Here is a 21,609-nt window from a genome sequence, read left to right on the forward strand (position 1 = left end):
TTTTACCATTTATTTTTATATTGAGCAATGGTGATTTTAAATGCAGGTGTAAGAACAATTTAATCTGTTTGCAGTATCACTAAATTATGTAATTCAGACTCCATAGCTTTCAGAGTACATGCCGCATACTCCTGTGAGTCTCATTGAACTCCTAGGAACTTGTGGTTCCACCAGAATTCTGTGCCCATGAGCATGGTGAGCGACATGTGTGGATGGGGCAGCAAGGAACCCTGACAGATACACAGACTGCACATACCTCCTCTGCACAGTTCCATGCTCCATGGTCTTGAAAGATTTCCTTTTCAAAGAACAAGTTTAAAGATAAAATTATTAAGAATTTCAAGATGTTAACAGCAAAGTATTAAACCAACCATAGATAGGGCTCTTCAGAGTTTGGTGTCCTGAGCAATGTCACAAGTCACCCTGAAGCTGACCCTGTAAAGCTGTTTTCTAAAGTAGCTGGGGATGTGGCTCAAGTGGTAGCACACTCGCCTGGCATGCGTGCGGCCTGGGTTCCATCCTCAGCACCACATACAAAGGTGTTGTGTCCACTGAGAATTAAAAATAAATAAATAAATAAAGTAGCTTTACCAATGCAACACTTCCTCCTGCAATGTATGAGTTCCAGTTGCTTCAACACTTGGTATATTTAATCATCAAAAAAGGAAGGTACTACTATCTCCTTATGGGTTCAGTTTGCATTTCCTTGATGAGTAATGTTGAGAGGCCTATTTTCTATTTTGATATCTTCTTTTTCCAAGTCCTGTTCAAACTTTTTTGCTTATTTATAGAGGGTTCTCTCTCTTCTTTGGTGATTTGTAGGAAAAATGTTTTCTGCAGTCTTTGGCATACACATGGCCAATGCCTTTTCCTGATCTGTGCTTATGCTTTCTCTCTCATAATGGTGTCATGATAAAAAAAACAATTGTCATTTCTAATGAAATCTAATTGACTAATCAGTAGTTCTAAAGTGAGCCTTGATATCTTGATGTAATTTGCCAATTTTGTTATTCTTTTTTATTTTAAATTTATTTATTTATTTTAATTTGTTATACATGACAACAGAATTCTTTTCAATTCATAGTACACACATAGAGTACAATTTTTCACTTATCTGGTTGTACACAAAGTAGAGTCACACCATCCATGTCTTCATACATGTACTTAAGGTAATGATGTCCACTCATTCCACCGTCTTTCCTACCCACTTCCTCCCGGCCTTCCCTTCCATCCCCTTTGCTCTATCTAAAGTTTCTCCATTCCGGGGCTGGGGATGTGGCTCAAGCGGTAGCGCGCTCGCCTGGCATGCGTGCAGCCCGGGTTCGATCCTCAGCACCACATACAAACTAAGACGTTGTGTCCGCCAAAAACTAAAAAAAAAAATAAATATTAAAATTCTCTCTCTCTCTCTCTCTCCCCCTCTCTCTTAAAAAAAAAAAAAAAAAAAAAAGTTTCTCCATTCCTCCCATGCTCCTTCCCACCCCCATTATGGATCAGCATCCACATAGCAGAGAAAACATTCAGCCTTTAGATTTTGGGGATTGGCTTACTTCACTTTGCATGATGTTCTCCAACTCTATCCATTTACTTGCAAATGCCATGATTTTATTACCTTTTAATGCTGACTAACATTCCGTTTGTATATATACCACAGTTTCTTTACCCATTCATTTATTAAAGGGCTTCTAGGTTGGTTCCACAATTTAGCTATTGTGAATTGTGCTACTATAAACATTGATGTGGCTGGATCAGTGTAGAATGCTGCTTTTAAGTCCTTTGGGTATAGACCAAAGAGTGGGATAGCTGTGTCAAATGGTGGTTTCATTCCAAGTTTTCCAAGGAATCTCCATACTATTTTCCAGATTGGTTGCACCAATTTGCAGTCTCATCAGCAATGTGTGAGTGTGCCTTTTTTCTCCATATCCTCGCCAACACTTATTGTTGTTTGTATTCTTAATAGCTGCCATTCTGACTGGAGTGAGATGAAATCTTAGAGTAATCTTGATTTGTATTTCTCTAATTGCTAGACATGTTGAACATTTTTCATACATTTGTTGTTTGTTTGTATATCATCTTCTGAGAAGTGTCTGTTCAATTAGCTCATTTATTGATTGAGTTATTTGGGTTTTTAATATTAAGTTTTTTGAGTTCTTTATATATCTTAGAGATCTTGGCCATTTGAGGCCCTTTTGAAATAAAAAGCTCCAAAATGCCCTGTGTTCATATTTAGCATTTTAAAACACTACAGATCATAATTCCTTAAGTTATTCAGATGAGAAAATTATGATACACCTGAAGTAAAGCCAGACTGCCTCTGGATTTGGACCAAAGTGGATTATTAATGTAAGTGCTTTGTTTTTCCAAACCAGAAAAGAAGAATCTTTGGTTCCTTTTCATATTCTGGCTAATTAGCATGCCAGGCAGATACAGTCACCAGCTGAATTATAACCAACAGTTGTTGCCTTGAGATTTTTTTTGGGGGGGGGGTTTGCTGAATGCCAAGGTCATTCGACACTTGCTAGCATTTCCATCTTCTTTATTACCACTACTCTTAATGGTGCTGACTGCAGGAACTTCTGTAGCTATTTACAAACCCTTCCAGAAGTCAGTGTTCTATTGTCAGGTGCCCTGTTTTCCATTCTGTATAGAAGTTCTCACCCTCAAAATGGAAATGACCCAAACAGTTTCACAAATTCTTAATTAAAAATCTTTCAAGTTAAGTTAAAGATGCTTAAAATATAGAATATATAGGTATGTATCCAGAATATATGCTTATATGAATATAACATAATATTCTAAATAATATGCAATATATCTAGTGTACATATATTTTTTCCAATTTGTAATTTGTCTCTCAGCTCTTTAGTGTCTTTTTTTAATATTTATTTTTTAGTTTTAGGTGGACACAATATCTTTATTTTACATTTATGTGGTGCTGAGGATGGAACCCATTGCCTCGTGCATGCTAGGCGAGCACTCCACCACTGAGCCACAACCCCAGCCCCTCTTTAGTGTCTTTTGATGAGCAAAAGTGCTTAATTTTAATGTAGTCAAAAGTATCCGTCCTTTTATTTCTGGCTAGTCTTTTCGGTTTAAGAACTGCTTTCTGAGCCTAGGATCATACAGACCTTTGACCATAAGCTCTTTGAATATCTTCCTAGTTTTGCCTTCAAATTTAGCTCTCATATTGGTTTGTTTGGGCTGCCATAGTGTAGAACCACAAGTTGGTGACTGAAATGACAGAAATTTATCCCCATCCTTTGTGAGCTTAGAAGTCTGAATGTCAGGAGGCTTGGTTCCTTCTGAGGCCTGTGAGAAAGAACCTACTCCATGTCTCCCTCCTAGATTCTGGTTGTTTATCAGCAATCTGTGGCATCCCTTAGCTTAAAGACACATCACCCCGCCAGAAACAGTGGTGCATGCCGGTAACCCCAGCTGCTCCCCAGGATGAGGCAGGAGGATCACAAGTTCAAGGTCAGCCTCATCAACTTAGAAAGACCCCAAGCAACGTATTGAGACCCTGACTCAAAATATAGAAGGGCTGGGGATGTGGCTGAGTGGTTAAGCACCCCTGGGATCCATCTCCAGTACCAAGAAAAGAAAATCACCCCACTCTCTGCCTTTAAGTTCACATGACATTCTCCCCATGCACATCTGCCCAAATATCTCCTTTTTATAAAGACATGGGCATATGAGATTAGGGGCCATTTTATACCAGTATTATGTCATCCTAACTTACCTAATTACATCTGCAACAACCTTATTTCCAAATAAGGTCACCTTCTGAGGTACTGAGAGTTAAAACTTCTATATAAGAATTTGGGGGGATATAATTCAATCCATAACAGCTCTTTAATCCACCTGAAATTATTTTTATACCAGTGTAAAATGAGGGAATTACCCAATTTTCATTCACTGCAAATCCTATGTTTTCCCCACTAATCTGAAATACCCCTTTGTCATTTTTCAAATGTCCATAAATGACCATAAGCTCTTTTAATATCTTCCTAGTTTTGCCTTCAAATTTAGCTCTCATATTGGTTTGTTCGGGCTCCATATATTGTTTCACTGATCTTTTCATCTGAGACATTGTCTTCCTAGAATTGCATATGTCTTGATATGATAAGGGAAAATCCCTAAGCTTTTTCAAAAAGGTCTTGATTATTTTGTACCTTTGCAATTCCAACCAGATTTTATAATCACTTTGTCAAGTTTCACAAAATCTGTTACTAGTTTGATTGGAATCATATTGAATCTGTGACCCAATTTTGAGAGATATTTGATTATTATTAGATTTGGTCACTATGACCAAAATACCTGGCAAGAACAACTTAGAGGAGGAGAAGCTTATTTGAGCTCACAGTTTTAGAGATTCAGCCCATGGTTGACCGACGCCATCACTCTGAGCTGAGGTAAGGCAGAGCGTCATGGTGGAAGGGTGTGGCAAAGGAAAGCTGCTCACCTGGTGGTAGCCAGGTAGCACAAAGAAGTAACAGGAGGAGCTAGGAGACAAGATATCATCCCCAAGGGCACACCCCCAGAGACCCACCTCTGCCAGTCACATCCCTCGTGTCTGCAGTTACCACCCCTTGGTAGTCCTTTTGGATTATTAAACCATCAGATGGTGTAAACCCCTGATGAGGATACAGCTCCCATAAGCCAATCATTGTGAAAAGCCCGACCTCTGAAGCTTTCTGCATCAGGGACCAAGTTTTCAAACTATGAGATTTAGGAGGACATTTAAGATCCAAACTATAACAACAACCTCTCTTCTAAGAAACTGTACCTCACTCCCACACCCTCTCACATGTGATGCCCGGAAGGTGCAGAGCATCTCTGCAGGGAGACTCCATCAGCAGGAAGGCCTTAACCAGATGTGGTCTCCTGCCCTCCCAGTCCTCCAGAACCATGAGCCTCCATGAACCATTTAGAAAAATAACCACTGCCCTATACTACATGAGATGAGTGTCCCCTACAGCAATAGCACAATTTGTGTAGAAGAAGAGGCTATGTCACCATCAAATTTCCAGATATTATGTAAATACCTAATATTATGGAAATGTGATTCATTTATTATGAAGAAGTAGACAAATCATTGATGTCGCTGTTTATGTGACATCCTGTCTAATGAGATACTAAAAGTCAAAATCTAGCTTTGCAATAAAAGCAAATCTCTGGCCTATAATCCCAGCAACCAGGAGGCTGAAGTGGGAGGATCCCTTGAGTCCAGGAGTTCATGATCAGCCTGAGCAATATAGTGATACACCACCTTAAAAACAGAACAAAAGAAAGAGAGAAAGAAAACTCCTTGGTTTGATCGCCAACATAACCAAATATGATGGGTTCCCATCCAAGTGAGCACAAAGCCAAAAAGCATAACCAGGTGATTAAAAGGTGAAGAAAGATTTATTACCTGCAGCAGGTAAAGAAAGCACTAGGCTATTTCCAAACCAATACTCTCCCTGAAGAAGGAAACTATGGGGATCTTATTCCTGGAGCCTATATATATTCATATAGGAAAGTGCTCTGTGGAAGGTTACATTCTTGGTCATGCCCAGGCTATGGTGTACTTTTTCAAGCAGGCTTAGCTTAGGTCATAGTTCAAAAAGGGGGGGGGGGTGGTAGGAAAGCACTTTTGAGCATGCTTAGCTTAAGAACATGGAACATGTGTTCAAAAGTTTAAGATGGTGGTCAGGAATGCTGTGGGTCTTGCTTAGTTCAATGTTATGATGAATTTATCTAGGTTGCCTAAAAGAATAAGTCAGAGTGGCGTGGTGGCTTTGGCTGGTCTCTGCAAGTTGTTCCAAAGAGTCTTAGCTAACACAAAAAAGAAGAGACAATTCTGAAGATGCAGGAATTTGCCCACAAAGTTGCCTGCCTCAGTTAGGGGCTAACACCAGCACCACAGAGGGAAAAGAAAGAAAGAAAAGAAAATTTTTCCTTAATTTCCTCCAGATTAAACACATACAATCATTTCTCTCTTTCCTTCATGAATGCACAGACAAACTTGTATGGAGAATACATAAAAGACTCTTACAAGACAATAATAAGAAACAACCCAGAGTCAGGCATTGTGGAACAGGCCTGGGATCCCAGCCACTCATGAGGCTGAGGCATGAGGATGATCATAAATTAAAGACAAGTGTGGGCAACTTAGTTTATTTCATTGTTATTGTTTTTTTTTTAAATAAACAGAAAGGACTGGGAATGTAGCTCAGTGGAAAAGTGTACCTGGGCTCAATCTCCAGATGGGGAAGAAGAGGGCAACCCAATGCCAATCAACAAGAAATGAATAAGTTAAACACAACATATTTAAATAACTCCATGTTTTCATGTTCCTGGATGGTTTGTGTTTCTGAGCAAAGGAAATTAGCATGTCCTAGGAGAGCTCCTTAACCACAGATTCATTTCCTCTTTGCATGGTAATGGTGTTAGACTTGGAACCATCTGTCTTCATTCAAAGGGTAATAAAAATAATATCTTCCATAGTCCAATGTTAGCATTTCAAGATAGGTATTTTCCCCTTTTCATTTCAGAGAGAATTAATTGACTTTCCAAAGAACTTGTTTACAATAAAGAGCTCAGGTTTCTCTTCCTCTCTCAGAAAGAAAGCATGGCAGTGAAGCAGTATATATCCTATATAAACTACGGGCTTATCAGGAGGGGCTTCTGTTCCTGTGCTCACACACAGAATCCACCCGGCTCATCACATCACCTCAGAAGACAGAGAAGAATGGGGTGTGGGCAATGGATGCAATTATTGCTGTCAAAGTTAACTCTGATCTTGGCTCTAGAAACTCATGTTTCTTTTCAGGATAGAAATAGCCTGAATATTTGAGACTAGTCTGGGCAATTTTTGGAACAAATATGAACATTTAAAACTTACAAAATATTCTAGCAATAATATTTTTTAAAAATATATAATCTACTGATATATACAGCAACATGAATTAATCTCAAAGAGATTCTATTGAATGAAAAATAAAAAGAACCAAACACAAAAGAATATACATAGTGTGTTCCCCTTAATAAGGAGATCAAGAACAGGCAAAACTAATCAAATGGCAATGAAAGTCACAATAGAGAGGCCCTATGTGACAGGGGTGTGAGGAGGAACATGAGTGAATCTGTGGGAGCACAGGAAATATTCTGTTTTGATCTGAGGCTGGTAACATGCTATGTGCATATGAAAATCTTGAGATCAGTGTGGTTTGTGCTTTTCAGTCTATGTTATACTTAAAATTTTTTAAAAAATCATCTCAGCTGGTTGTATTATGGAAACTGACAGTGTGTCTAAAATTTATATGAAAATTCAAAGGGTAAAAATTAACTAAGTCACCCAAATAAGAACAAAGCAGAAGGACTTACTCTACTAACAAAAAGATAAAGTGTTAGATAGTGTGGTATTGGTGAAATAATAAATCAATAGACCAATGAAATAGAACATAGTCTATAAACAGACCTACTCATTAATAATACTGAATTTATAACCAAGATGGAAGTAAAGAGCTCTAAGGAAAGAATACTTTTTAATAAACAGTACTGGGTCAACTGAAGCTCATAAAAAAAGAAAAGAAAAGAAACTTTAACCCCAACTGTATACTTTGTATGTTTCAAAATCAATTTCAAATAGTTCATAATTTGAAATGTGAAAATTAAGCAATAAAGTTTCCAAAAGATAACTTAGAAGAATGTGTTCATGACCTAAAGGTGGAGTAAGTTGTTGTTTTGTGTTTTTAAACAGGACACAAAGAACAACAGCTATAAGGGAAAAAAAATGGTGAGACTACATTAAGGAATTTCTTTCATTAAAAGACACTTGTAAGAGTAAAAAGCAAGCTAAAGGGGAAAGATGTTTACAAAATATGTAACTGCTAAAGGCCCAATTTAGCATATGTAACAAATTCTTTCAAAACAAATTAAAAAAATAAAGACAATTTAATTGGTTAAAAATAAAGCCAAAAAATTTTGAGAAGACTAATTGCAAAAGAGTACATCCAAATGACAGTTAAATTAATGTAAAAACTCAATGTCATTAATCATCAGGAAAAATTCAAATGAAAACCACAATGGATATAATTACCTACCCTCTATCCTCTAAAATGGATAAAATTGTGAAGCCTAAAAATACCAAGTGTTGGAAAGCATGTGGAAGAATTGTCATTCACAGCCGATGGGAGTGAAACAGGTATAACTTCTTTGGAATCACAGTTTGGCATTAATTATTTATATTGAAATTGAATCTGGCCTGCAGCCCTGCCATTACATTCCTAGGTATATATCTGGCAGAAATATAGGCACCTAATCAAATGACATGTACAAGAATGTTCAAAGCAGCACAATTGCTAGTAGCCTCAAACTGGAAACAATCTTAATGTCATCAAAAATAGAATGAGTAAGTAGACTGTAGTATGGTCGGACAATGATAACTTCACAGCATTGTGCCATAGTATAAGCAGCAGCATATGCCTAATTTTGAGTGAAAGAAGCTAAACATGATGGAATACACAGTAATTATTTGTGGGAGAAGAAAGAAGGTAATTAGCTGGCCTCCATAGGACTATCACTTTGTGATAACTCATTGAGTTATAACATCTATCTAAATGCACTGTATTTTTCTGTGTGAATTTTATATTTCACATTCATAACTTTTAAAAAAGCATGAACTATTTCTTTAAAAAAAACCTTCGAATGATTTAGAAGACGATTTGGTGAGATAGGGTTCTATAAGATTTTATTAGATAATATTTGGGTGCAAGCACATGACATAAAGTTAGAATTTGCTAGCAATCCCCCCCCCCCAATATTTACACAAAGTGTCAGAGCTTAACGTAAAGGATGCTTATTATCCACCCAGGACTTTCTTCTCTACATTTGTAACCACCATCCCCCCAAACCTTTTCCAGAGTACTTTATCTTGCCAATGCTCTCTCTCTTACTGCCACTAATCTCTAAAGTTCACTCTAGAAACAGTCATATCAATACAATCTAAACTTTCCCTGACCATACTTAAGTGTCGGGGGATGAGTATTTTCTCCCATTCACAATGTAGTTTACAATACAGAAATCACAACAGTGCTGTTTTTTCCATAAATTAATGAGCACATTTTGAAATGCATGTTATTTTACAATTCACACCTCAAATGTATTTGTTTTATTTTCCCAAGTGTAAGAGGCATATGAGGCAGTCATTAAAAGCACAGACTTTGGAATTAGACTTACCAGGTCTTGAACTCCAGTTCTCTTGTTCATTAAGTAAGCAACCTGGCAAGCTTGTCTCCTTGTTTTGGAATTTGGGGTAATGTGACAAGTTCACAGAGTTGCTGTGAGGATCGAAGGAGGCAGGAAATGTCAAATTATTAGCATAGTATCTGGCTCAAACTAAGAACTCAGTAACTTCTGTTATGTATCGTTCCTGGAAAGAGTTTAAGAATTAAACTAAAATAGGAAAAATGTGACAGGTTTTTATTGTTTGTTTGTGATATTAGTGTTTGGAAGTGGGAGGTATGGGGTTACTGGCTTATGGCCTTTTCAATCAGAAAGCCCAGAATCTCATAGTACATCCAGCTCCACAAAATTAAGATCTCAGTGTGCTAAATCAAGGCAAGAGGGATCATAATGTTTATAAGTAGAAGAAAACATTAATTTGAATGTATTGAATCATTTTAAAAACCTTTACAGGAGAAAAAGATCTTTGAAGTATACAGTGGAGTTTTTTGTTGTTGTATTGTTTTGTTTTTTTGTTTGTTTGTTTGTTTGTTAAAATGGGAGGGACCAGGACCCAGGACTGCTACTACCTGAAGTCAACAAAGTCAACAGAGGTAGCTGCAGTCCTCGTTTAAGAGTTAGACTTTAAAGTTAGTAAGAAACCTCCCTAAGGTGAAATCTGGGACACAGGTAAAAAGTTATGATGAAACTTTTTCTTTTGGCGCACAAGAGCATGACCTGAATACCTCTCAGGCCACACTCATCCTCCCTGAGGAAAGAGTGAAGAGTTTGTTACCATGGAAGAGAAATGTGGGCTGCCCTCTGGAAACTACCAAAGAGAATTCGAGGAAAGGAGAAAGTGGAGGAGAGGCCTGCAGAAAACTATTGGTCCCCAAACAAGGATTAGCCAACTCTTGGCTGGGGGCAGGTGGCGGGGGAGGGTGGGGAGCAGGGAGAGGGGGTGTCTCACTGTCCCAATTCCACCACCCATTCCCACTTTTTGGTTGGGGGAAGAATTTTATGAAATGACACTGTTCAAGTGAAGAAATATTAGGTTGTAAGGGCTACTATGCATGTCTGCTTTAGCCTCTATTAGGCCATGAATAAATCATATTTGAATAGAAATGCACATAAGTCGTGAAGTTTAGATATCAAACAGTAGTTGATGTAAAATGTTTTTGTAGCAAATCTATACCATATTTAACCCACTAAAGGTGATAGCAATGGAGATAAACTAATAGAATCTATAACAAAAAATAAGAATCAGCAATTCAAGGCAATACAGATGGTGTTCTAGTAACAGAGTTTTTCCTAAAATGTTCAGGAATTACAACCAAATCAATAAGAGTCCAGTGGGGAAAACTGCACTAGTTATTTTAGCAGAAAGAATTTACTATATAAAGAATTGGTCAAACAGATACTAGAGAACTAAAAAGTAGAAAGGAATACTGGGATTAAAACAGAGAGAAACCACTGGAAGCCACTGCTGCCCTTAGGGAGAAGGAACAAGGGAAAGTGAGTGTTACATCCCAGAAGAGGAGCCTCACAAAATCGGGACTCTAACCCCTGGGAATTAGGTCTGGTCTGCACAGAGCTGGTATTTCCAAGGATGCAGTGAGGGGAATTCTTTGCCAGGACAAAGAGGCAAGGTGACACATTACAACAGCAAATAACTCCAAAGCAAACCCCACCTCTCTTCTTCCAGCTCTGTCTTCCTCCAGTGCCCCCAACCCTGTAAACTAAAGATGCCACCTGGATTTGTGATTTGTGGAGTACTAGTTTCAGCATCACACATCCAGAGTCCCAGCCTAAGGGACAACCTGACTTGGACTCCTGCTTCTAAGAATTTCTGGCAGGGGAAAGTAGCAAATATTAGGGAATTCTGGCAAGGGGTGTAGCTCAGTGGAAGAGCACTGCCTAGTATGTGTGAGACCCTGGGTTCAATCTCCAGTATGGTTTTAAAAAATTTTTAATCTTTTTTTTTTTTAGGGAATTCTGGAAATTGCCCCATCCTTTTTTTAGGGAATTCTGGAAATTGCCCTATCCTGGCATAGTGACCGGGGTTGGCCAGAGCGGTGAAACCCAGGAGGTGGAAAGGCCGACACTCTCACTACTGAAACCTGGAGCGGCTGGGAACCACAAAGCGACGGGAAGGTGCCCTCCCGCTGGCATCCACCTGGGGAGCCCTGGGGAGCAGCGCGCAGAGCCCGGGCGCTTCGCGGAGGACGCACTGCCTCCCGCGGTCCAAGGGGACATTGGAGTTAACCAGCTGCTGCGGAGATGTGACCCAGCCCCGCCGCCCATGCGAGCACCCGGGACCCCTGCCCCCGGTCCCCCGGGCCTGCCTTTGCTGCTGGTGCTGCTTTCGGCGGCACAGTCCGGATGTGCAGGTAGGTGGCTGCGCCGCCTGGTGCGGGTGGCGGACCTGGTGGAGCCGGGTTTCGCTTTCGGTAAGCTGGCGCCCGGCGCCCTGCCCACTCTGCACACAGAGCCCTGGAGAGATACTTGCCGCCACCGGGGGCGTCCGGGTTCAGGGTCAGGTTTGCGCGACTCCGGGTTAGCGCCTGCCTTTGCGAAGGTTGGCGGTGGTCGCTCCGAGTGGTACCCACAGCCTGCTCCTTGCAGCTACCGTGCGGGACGCCCTTGCTCGCACGTCCCAAGCTCCCGCCACCACTGCTGCGGCGGTGCAGAGGTCCCTTTTGGATTCTGAGACTCCGGATCAGAATTCTATGACAAGAATAAGGAGAAGATTTCGTTCTTAAAAACCAAACTTCTGGGGAAAGTGACAGGATCTAGAAGGAGCAGCGCTTCAGAGCAGCATCCCCCTCTCCTGGGCACATTTTTCCCTCTGCAGTTGTGACCATGTACAGATACGTGAACTTTGATTTTTCAGAAATAACAAAACTTTTCAGATTTATGACATCAGGTAACGGAGGGTTTTTTCTTTTGCTATTTTGAAGCTTAAGCTCTTTACAAACTGGAATCCAGTAAACCAGAATAATTCGTAAACTGTGATTTTTTTTTTTCCTTCTGTATTTCTGTCTTATGGGGGAAAAGCAAGATACCTGGGGTTTTTTATCTTTAGTTAAAGACAACAATCACAAAGCTTCTGGGAAGACTGTACTTTATGTAGACTAGGTTCAGGCTTCTGTGACTTTTATCCCAGACCTGAAGAGCAACAGCGAATGTAGGGGGGAAAGAGTTGTCTGTGAAGCTGTCCTGCCCTTAATAGCCAAAGGGGATGGGGCGAGTTGTGTAAGTTGAAAAGAAAAGTGTGTATACAGGTCTTGGAAGGATCTTTGTGTTTGTTTGTTTTGAAAACAAAGTTTAATTTTAAACAAGCTAATTTGAACAACAAAAAAAAACATTATTTTTCTAGCTTTCTTCTTTCAGTTTTGGTAAGAGAAATATACTGAGTCCAGATTTAGATTATAACTGAGATTAGTTTTTAACTTAGAACAACCTTTTATTATATGGAAACTTTTTCTTTTAATTTCAAGGGAACAACAGAACTATAAGCATCATCAAAGTGTAAATTATCTTTGAAGTTTCATGTTTGAAGAAACATAATTATGGTCCCTAACAATAGTTTAGGTGATAAACTTGTTCTTTTTGCACGATCTTCAACCTGAAATTACTAATTACTGTGAAGAATCAGAATAATGTATTGAATTATTTTTATAATACAATAGCAAGGTGAATGTTTGTGGAATATGTGGAATGTCACTGTATACCATGTAATAAATGAACATTCAGAAACAGATTCAACACAGACCCATTTAAAGCAAATTTCAGGGAGTATCTGCAAATATGTATAAGAAAGAACTGGCCAGGTTTATTTTAAATAGTCCTACATAATTCCAAATATTTATTAAAACGTCAATTCAATAGAAAATATAGAACTGTGATAATGTTTCCAATTCATTTTTATTGTCCTGGATATCACTCCCTTCTTCCCTCTTGTAAGGATTTTTGAAAACAGATATTGTACACAAAATAGTTTCTCCTCTAAATCCTAAATTTATCAGAAGGTTTAGTGGTCCTTTAATAATCCCAGATAGGCTGAATAGAAAGAGAATATTGTTGACTTTGGCAACACTGAGCCTTCAACTAACAGATAATATTTTGCTTGTTTTTCTTTAAAATCAAAGACATTTAATTACAGTGGACTGGCATTAGAAGGTAGTCATATTGTTAACTTCAAAGCAAAATTTGCAACAAACACACAAACTCTTTTCTGACCCATGAGATCTTAGCATCCTCCTGTCCTCTGGGGACTGCTGAGAAAACCAGGCTGGAAGGTGTATGTAGTTGCCTGGACACCATACCTGCAGGTATGATAAAGATAAAGAGCTGTGGCCAGCATTATATAAACAGATATTCAAAGCCAATAACAGAGTGGGAGGCTTTTCAGATCATGCGTCTATGCTCAAAACCCTTCAAAGGCCTCCATTTGATTCTAAATTCTCCTGTAAGGTCCTATGTGGCCTACTCATACCTGTCTCTCCAATCTTACTTAAATTCCTGCTATCCTAGCCCTTTTCTAGTTCCTAGATGAGAAACCGTCAAACTGCCACTAGAATGTTCCTACTCTTGACTGCCCTGTCTAAAACCTGCTCAGACTGTTCATCTCAGCCCCAATGTGTTCCCCTCAAGGAGATCTGCATCCTCAGAGGAGAAAAATTCCAAGTTAACTATGTCCATGAAACAATGAACCTAACTTTAGTTTTAGAGATTTAGAATGCAATTTAAATATTACTGTCACAATTATGCTTATTGGAACTAATACACTATAATTAGCACAGTGAGGGTATTTGTTGAAATGTCTCATTTGATATAAACAGAGGCTTAGGGTATTTTGTTTCATTGAGGAATTCCATGGCATACTTCACATGCAACTGCACACATACATAAATGATTCCAGTGAACTAATTAAAACTTTCAGTTTTTTTTCTTTTTATTTTGAACTACTTTGAGACATAAAAGTCGCAGATATAGTACAATGTTCCCATATATCCCTCACCTAGCTTCCTCCAAATTTTGACATATTACATAATCATTGTACAATATGTAGAACACTGGTATAATTCTATTCACTAAACTAAAGACCTTGCTTGAATATTCCCCATTTTTCCACTAATGCTCCTTTCCTATTCCAACATCTAATCCAGGATCTCACATTAAATCTAGTTATCATTTCCCCTTAATTTCCAGTAACAGTTCCTTGGCCTTTCTTGGCTTCCATGACCTCATACTCATTATCTACAATACATTGACTTATTTGTTCAATTCTACGTAGTCTCAGAATTGCCAACTTGTGCTCCCATGAGAAACACATCTACTATCTAGGTTACAGCATATATATATATATATATATATATATATATATATATATATATTTCTTTAGTCTTGAGATTTATATTATCAATCAAGATACTGTTGATCAAAGACCTAAGTTAGTTTTTTTTTTTTTCCTTCACCCCTTTTAGGTACCATGATGCCTACATGGTACTCCTTTCTGGTTTTTGTTGTCTTTAATGACATATGCACTCTGACACCTCATTCAGACTCAGAATTTTATATTAATACAGTTTCACTTAGTAGAAGTGATTTTCTATTTGCATCTCAGAGTATTAAAAAAAAGAAAGCATGACTTAATGATTTATCTAGGACTTGCCTTTAATGGTGATCTTTAATGCTACTAAAGCTTCTCTTTTCTGGAAAGAAAATTTTTCAATGATTTCAAATATTATCTCTACAAAATCAGTTCTGATTTTGAGGGTGAGCCATTGCACATTGAGCCACCCAAATGTCTACTTTGCTCACTGTATCCACCACATGATCAATTGCCTGGGACACAAGATGGGTGTTCTTTATCCTAAAGACAAGTCACTAAGTTTTCCTTATACTGCCTGGTTTCAACATGTGTTCTTTGCATCCAGCTTCCTGTCAGATAAATTACAATCTAAAATCTCATTTCCTACAGCTACATTGGTGTTCTGGTGATGTAGAATATTATAACATTTGTTTATACAACTTCTCCCATTTAAATTTTTCCCTCCCAATGTTTGTAGGTATTTTCCCCCTTGACATAAATCCCCTCATCTTACCTTCAGGTGATTCAGTAACCCTTAGAACATTTGTTTTTCTCTTCAATTGACTTGTGTTCATTTTTGAGGAAAGACATAGGCAAGCAACAGATGACCACTACAGTACAGTCTCTTAAGGCTGCCAAAACAAAGGACCACAATTGGGCAACTGAAAAGAATATAACATGATTCAGGAAACCAGAAGTTCAGCCTTTAGGTGTCAGCAGGACTGAGTCCTTCTGAGAGCTTCGAGGAAAAATCTGATCCATGCCTCTCTCCTCGCTTCTGGTAACTGGAAATTTGGGGTATTCCTAATCTTACAGACACATCACTTGACCTCAGCCTTCATCTTCATATGGAATTCTCCCTGTATCTCTTTATGCAGTCTCCAAGAAGTCTGCATCCAAATTTCCATTTTTTATAAAGACACCAGTCAGTCATACTGGACTTAGAAAGATGAATCAGAAAAGAAGCTTGATATCCAAATAAATCTTATTGCAAATAAATACTTTGAATACTTTTAGGAAAAAACAAATAAATTCAACATAGTCATAGGCAGTGTGCCATCCCTATTATGTGAAATATTTATAATTCATTGTAAATGGTTGGTCTTTTAAAGAAAATAAAGCTAAAACCAGCTCTAGACAAAATACTATCTGTAAACTACCAGGTACTAGTATTCCTTTACACATACTTTCTTTTTTTTTTAATAAAGCTAAAAATGAGCAAACCAAAAATCAACAACAGCAAAATCCCATGGAAAAAAATGATCCTTCCGAGAGGAGTGCTTATCCAGTGAGGAGGAGTCAGGAACTCTGTGGCTATAGACTGACCTCAAGGTCATTGGCAGCCTTGTGGTCTGTGGCTCCTTGCAATACTGAATCAACCAAAGTAATGAAAAGGCACACAGCTGTGGTTTCTAATTTAAGTACTATTTCCCACTTCCTGAGTCTACACAGTTCTTTACAAGTCCTGTTAGCTTTAATGGACAAGAGCAAAGGGAATGACTGGATCAATCCAGTCTCCATGTTGTTTCTGGAGAAGTTCCAATGATGTCAATGCAAGTATAGATTGAATAGTGTCTCCAACAAAGTCATGTCCACCCACAACCTCAGACTGTAACTTTATTTGGAAATAAGGTCTTTGCATATGTAACTAGTTAAGGATCTCATGATGAAATCATCCTTGAATTAGAGTGGAGAAGCAGACTCAGAAAGGCCATATGAAGACAAGGGCAGGCAGACATTGAAGTTATGCACTGCCGCAGTCTGGCTGGGCACAAAATCAGGAGCCACTCACACCTTATAGATTCAAACAGCAACTCTTTATTCTCGAACTGTCACCGGCACTCTACACACACATTCTGGGGAAATCCACACTCTCCACCGGGCTCTGAATCCCAAAATACTCTCTGAATCCCGGGAGAACTCAGTGGGATACGCCCTATTCCCAGCAGGGTACACCTTAAACCTGAACCGCCCTAAACCCAAGGAGTGGGATACTCCCTATTCCCAGCAGGATATACCCTAAACCTGGATCCACCCTGGTCCTTGAGCAAGGTCACCTTTCATGCAAAGTCACTGTAAATGACCTGGGTCCACAATGGAGAGTCCTTCCTCTAAGCAACATGGGGTAGGCTGACAAAGAAATTGCCATGCGTCATTCCTACTTGGCAATGGCTCTCAGCAATGCACCACAAGCTAAGAGAACACCAGGGCCTCAGAAGCTGGAAGAAGCAAGGAGAGAATTCTCTAAGGGATCATATCTCTAAAGACACTTTGATTTTAGACTTCTAGCCTCCAGAATGCCGAGAGAACACATGTCCATTATTCTAAGCCACCTAGTTTGTGGTTTGTTGTTATGGCAACCCTACAAAACTGACGTAAGTGCCTTTGACCCTTCTTTATGGGTCCTGTCTTCATTGTTGCTCTGCATTTATCCTGACCACTCACTTTGTTATATCTTGCAAAATACTGTAGATACTGAATGAACCAGTCCTCTAGAAGATCTATGTAGATCGTGGACCCCTGTTTATTTTATTGCATTTTGTAACAGCTTTATTGAGGCATAGTTCAACCCTGAAGAGGTCTGATCTTCATTCTGGTGACCCTCAAAATACCAGAATACCTGCTTGTCACTATAGAGAAGAGTTAGCCTACAGAAAGACAGTTCACCTTTTGACAGTGTATGCTGTGCCTTACTCCATTTTTTCATAGTGTCCCATGGAAAGTCTGAGATCATGCTGTCAGCCTCATTTGCCTCAAAATCCCAACCAGTACTGAACAGAAGTAGATTCTATTGATTATTTTCCTGAGAATTAAAGGAAAATGCTACATTGACTTACTTCTCAAAAATGCTTCTGCTGAAATAGAAAGTTCTTTCAACCAGGAGTCCAGGGCAGAAGGGGAAATATGGTGGCCAGGAAGTCAAAAGATAGAAGTTCCAGCCACTCTTCTTCCACTCCCTCTTTATGGGCAAGTCACTTACCTTGCGTGGGCGGTCATTTCTTCACACATGGACTGTGCCATGAAGGAGCAGGTCTCAATGATTTCTGGGGTCCAGAGATGGTCATCATACAATTGTGGACAGATTTGTACCTAGACTCACCCCTGCTAGTAGGCTACTCCCTAGCACTAGGCCAGCACTCCACCTGACCCTGCTCCCTTCAACTGCCAGAGAAAGCCTGCTCCTGTCACTCCTTGTCCTCAGGATGGCCAGCCCCACAGACCTTTGCCTCCTCCACAGGTTTCCACTCACTCTCTCTTGCACTGACACCAGCCCCAGCACAAAGTTCCACAGAGCAGCCTCATTACATCTCCCCCACTGGACTCCCCATGATACCACTTTAGTAACAATTCAGCAATTTATTTTCTCTCCACAGACTCATTCTAACTCACACCAGTGGGTGGATTTCAAGCCATTCTTTTCCATTTCCCTGATCACTGCCTGAAGCAGGATTATGTCCAGGATATGCTCTTCTTATACATTTCTGCTGTTTGCTCCAGCGGCTTAAGTTACCCTTCAGCTAGCAGTACACCATCACCCAATTGCACCCAGTTGCATACGAGAGCTATTATGAGCTAAAAGGTAACTTGTGAAGGAAGACTGACCAACAGAGGCTAATGAATTGCATGTGACTGGAGGAAATAGTTTGTGTCTTGAGCCATTTTCTATCCACCACCATCCTCCTTCGGTTTGCCTATCTCTTTTTCACAGATAAAAAGAGTTTATTGTAGTGTTTGTTACTGATAGTAGTGCTAGTTTTTTTAGAAAAATTGTTATTTCAAATTGTCATGAATAGTAAATATTTGCATGGGTGTAAGGAAGGCAATAAGTATAGAAGGCAAGAATTAGCAGATCCATGGATGGGAGTGATAATGGTAACACTGAAAACGTGTTCAAGCCATGTCAGTAAGAGCTAAGGGGCATTTGAATCATCCCTGCATTCTGATCCCATGAGCAAAGTGAAAAGTTACTACTTTTGAGTGTGGGAAAACTATTTTTCTTCATTTTTCCTTTCAAAGAAGAAATATAACCATACCTTAGGGCTAATCAATAACTAACAATTAGCTGTGCTGACTTTCTCAAATGATTTGTCAAAATTAAATTTTGTTCTGTTGTTTCTTTTCCTTTTTCTTTGCTTCTTTCTATTCTTTATAAGGAAAATAATTTCTCATGTGAAGTGTAAATTAAATAGATAAATATAAAAATTGAGGAAAGTTGGTCTTAAGAGACGTGCTCCTTATGAATGAGACACCGTAGAAGCGTCATGAGGGAAAAGAGCTACCCTGTTTTTTCATTCCATAAATCCTATTTATTCTTTGCTAATTAGTTTTGCTGATGCTTCTCAACTTACAGGTTGAGTGGCCCTTATCTGAAATGCTTTGGGCAGTAGGGTTTCAGATTTTGAAGTTTATCAGATTTTGCAACACATCTCTGGGTGAAGGGACCCAAGTCTGAACACTAAATTCATTTATATTTCACATCCACCTTATACACATAGCCTACAAGGTAATTTTATGCAATATTCTTAGTGAGCTCTCATTTTGACTATAAGTGTCACATGGGACTGGGTAGGGACCACCTATAACATCATATGCACATTCAATAGTTTCAGATTTGATAGCAGCTCAGATTTTAGATGCTCAGCCTGTATGTGCATTAAAAAGTCACAAACTGCTGACATTCTTCACTACAATTCTTTAATAAATTAAAAGAAAACGTAGTCTCCATTTTCCTCCCTCTCTCACCCTATGGTCCTTTTGTTAATCATTTACCATTTTATCTTTTCTGCCTGATGTTTTGCTTCCAAGTCTCCAAAGAGTAATTGCTTTCAAGACTCCCTTACTTTTTCTATTTATTTTTTTTCACCTTTGTATCTTGCTGACTTTCTGAAATTTTCAAGCAATGGTGATATTAATGAAAGAATTACATTGCCTCTGGGATGATAAAAAGAAGCAGAAAATTATTTGAAAAGTAAGTGGAACATGTATGTTGATATTTAATAAATATCCATTGATTGAACTTGGAGTTTCCAATTGCAATTCTTTTCAGTACCTCAGGAGTCCCCAGTTGTTTGTCTTTGAACCTGCTCTTCTTTATTTTATATTTTTCTTTCTGTGGCATAGAATCAAGTAGAGATACCAACCCACATCTACTTTTCCACCGGTACTATGAAAATCATAATAATTTTGGAGATCATGAAATGTGGAGAAAAGGAGGTTCTTGCTTTTAAAAGGCTTATTTTCTAAAAAGGAAAAGAAAGGAAACCAGTCATTCCGAGATGACATAATTTAGCAGAGCTGGTTCCCTAACAAACAATGAAGCTGGCATATGCAAATGAAGAGTGGCATCTGCCAAAGAGGCATGTTGGGAGGCTATTCACACAGTATCCCCCACCAATGAATTTCTTAAACTCCTCTTTTCAGAGCTGCAGGTAGAGCCTGGCTCTCTTGAATCTGAATAGCCTGTTCAGTAGCAAAGATTCATCTTTACAGTGAATTGCATTTTCAAAAGCTTTCAAAACCACTTTCAACAACTTTTGAGAACCAAGCTTGGAAATGCTAGGTTGAGAAAAAAAATACAGCCATTAGAAAAAAATGATATTAAATTTTTTACACGCCTATAAACTACTTCTGCAGACAATTTTATCCAAAAGGAAGCATCTCTCAAATGCCATGAGCTGAGTGGTACCATGGAAAATAAACTACTTTGAAGATGCATACTCTCTTTAATGGATAAACTCCAATATATTTATCTTTAAAATTAGTTTGCATTTTCAAGTCTTGCTTACTGTCAAGCACCAAAAGCAAAATATTCACAAACATGTTTAAGCACATAGATTTATATATTGAGATGTGACTAGAAAGAAATAACATTGACTTTTCTGCATGACTTAAATATCGCTCATCCATATAAGTGCGAACATACTTGGCAGGAAAATTATATATTAATGAGTTGTGTCCCAGACTCATGAGAGTCTGGTCATTTCTACTCCCTGCTGTACTCCAGTGACTACCACAGTTTCTATAACTAGCTCGTCACAGGTGCTCAGTAGCTCTTCATTGAATGAATTATATCACTATGAACAGTTCCATCAGGAAAAGAATCAAGAAAAATAGTTTGCCTCATTGGATTTCTTCCCTCTCTTCTTAGAAGCTACTGCCTGTAACATGCAAAAGAATTTTATTTAATCACCCCCAACAAGCCTAAGAGACAGGTCTGTTCCATTTATCAAAATGTGTAAATTCTACAGAAGTTCAGTAACTTACTTAAGGGCACACAGCTAGTAAGTTTTGTAATAAGGGTAATTTCCCATGTGTCTAGAAACAAAACTAAAACAAGCATTCTAGAATCTCTCTGACCTGCTCATGTAAACAGTTATTGGAAGGCAGCAGGATAGGGTAGACAGCAGTACCCTGTATAATGAACAGTACAGAGAAACCACGGTAAAACCCAAGTACAGCCGTGAGAAATGACAGTAGGGATGGTGGCTCAGGAAGAAAATTTAAGTTCAAAGTAACTAATATGAGAACCAAACCATGCCCTCTCCTTTACACAACACAGTGTTTTCTTTCTTCCCAGGGAAGTTACTACCTGAATCATATTTCAAGTGCCATTTAGAAGACCTACTTGTCAAGGACACATGATATATAATTAAGAGGGAGAGGAAGAGAGAAAAGTGAATATTTTTTCAAGAGAATTGGTTTACAACTTGAGACAGAAGAAAACATGTCTTTCAACATGACAAAGTTAGACTAATACTTAAGATAATCTCTTAGAAGGCAGTCATACCTGTTTTGCTCTTCTTTGG

General features: G+C 38.7%; 1 protein-coding gene across 1 annotated transcript in view; it reads left to right on the forward strand.

The window, feature by feature from the left end:
* The first annotated feature begins 11,547 nt into the window (after window positions 1-11,547).
* Window positions 11,548-21,609, forward strand: part of Il20ra (interleukin 20 receptor subunit alpha) — a 35,103-nt gene continuing 25,041 nt past the window's right edge. Inside the window, exon 1 of the mRNA XM_026391894.2 lies at window positions 11,548-11,597. The gene's annotated coding sequence lies outside the window, so the exon portion shown is untranslated. The remainder of the gene's footprint in view (window positions 11,598-21,609) is intronic.

The sequence above is a fragment of the Urocitellus parryii genome, chromosome 8 (genome assembly GCF_045843805.1).
Source record: "Urocitellus parryii isolate mUroPar1 chromosome 8, mUroPar1.hap1, whole genome shotgun sequence".
Taxonomy (NCBI): domain Eukaryota; kingdom Metazoa; phylum Chordata; class Mammalia; order Rodentia; family Sciuridae; genus Urocitellus; species Urocitellus parryii.